This window comes from Colletes latitarsis, unplaced genomic scaffold (genome assembly GCF_051014445.1).
Source record: "Colletes latitarsis isolate SP2378_abdomen unplaced genomic scaffold, iyColLati1 scaffold0007, whole genome shotgun sequence".
Taxonomy (NCBI): domain Eukaryota; kingdom Metazoa; phylum Arthropoda; class Insecta; order Hymenoptera; family Colletidae; genus Colletes; species Colletes latitarsis.
This window is the reverse complement of record NW_027488367.1, coordinates 78,411-80,000: the sequence shown is the minus strand read 5'-3', so window position 1 is coordinate 80,000 and position 1,590 is coordinate 78,411.

Below are 1,590 nucleotides of genomic sequence, written 5' to 3'. Positions count from 1 at the left end.
CTCCTCGGAGACCCCCAGTTCGTCGGACCACCAAGGCGGGTGATCCGGCTGTGGCTCGGGGGGATGCAGGAACGCCTCTCCCCCAACTGGGAAGAGGACGCGCATAGTTTCCCCGAGCAGCTGGGGGTCGAGGCTCTCTGTGACCGGGGGCGCCCATGATCGCATCTTCCCTACGACCATATGATAGGGGCGCCCCCACGGATTTGCATCCAGAGAGCCGAGGAGCTCCGCCCATGCATGGGCTTTCGCGGTCGCGATGGCCCGGCGGAGGGTTCTTCGCGCTAGGGAAAATTCCCCGCGCAACCCCACCACCTCTGCCTCCGTCGCCCCGCGCCGTCTCCTGGCGCGGGTGTACCGGCGTCGGGCGACAACGCAACGAGTGCGTAAGTCCTCGATCTCGCCCGACCACCAGTACACGGACCCCCCTCGGCTCGGGGCGGTGGCCCGCGGCATGACTGCGTCGCACAAGGACGTCATAGTGTCGCGGAACCAACGCGCCCCGGCAGAAGGATTGCCGAGGGTCCGGCGTGGCATCTCCTGCCATGCCACAACGGAGGCTGCCATCGCAAGGGCGTCCGGGTCCAGCCTCTTGGCGGACCAGCGTGGCGCCGGGTGTGCTTCCCTGCCCGGTTGACGGGGTCCATTTACGCCAGGGGTCGCGGATACGGAAAACGTAATATAGAGGTGGTCGCTTAACGTGGCCACCTCTTCCGCGACCCTCCAGTCGGACACACGGCGCGCTATGGCGGGGCTCGCCAACGATATGTCGACGATCGACTCGCCCCGCGCGTGCACGCACGTGCTCACGGCCCCTTCATTCAAAACTATGAGGCCGTGACCCGCCGCCCATTCGAGCATCGCGTCGCCCTTCACGGTCGTCCTGGGGCAGCCCCACGCTGCAGCGTGGGCATTAAAATCTCCCAGGACGAGTACCCCACTGGCGAGATGTGGGGAGATGCATCTCCCCACCTCGTCGAGGTACGCCTCAAAATCGCTGAGGCCCTTGGCGGGCGACGCATAACACCCGGCAACCACTACTTCCCCCCACTTAACCGCCACAAACCCGTGGCCCCGCCCCACTACAGAGCACGGCAACGTGCCGCGCCCGTACTGCCAGGTGATCGCCGAGACCCCGTTAAGGTCCCCCACCCAAGCGGGGTGTTTGGGGACACGATAGGGCTCGGCGATCACGGCCATCCCGATGTTCCACTGCCGGAGGGTTTGGAGCATGAGATCCTGAGCCCCCCGGCAGTGGTTCAAATTGACCTGGAGGAGGCGTTGAGACATTATCGGATCTCACCCGCGGCCTCCTCCAGGCCTCCACTTCCAGCGCTTAGGGGCGCCTCTGCGCGCCCCGGATCATTGCCGCCGTACGAGGCCATCACCCCCCTAATAAGGGGCTCTGACCCGCACGGCGTCTGGTCTGCCGCCCGTGGTGGGGGCTCTGCAGCTCCCCCACCGGACAAAACTCCTTCCGATTTCGTGGAGGTGGAGGGCACCGAGTCGCAAGGCGCCACATCCACCTCCATCATCTCCGTCATGGGTTGCGGGGCGGGTACGCATGCCACCCCCCTCACTGCCGTCGCGACA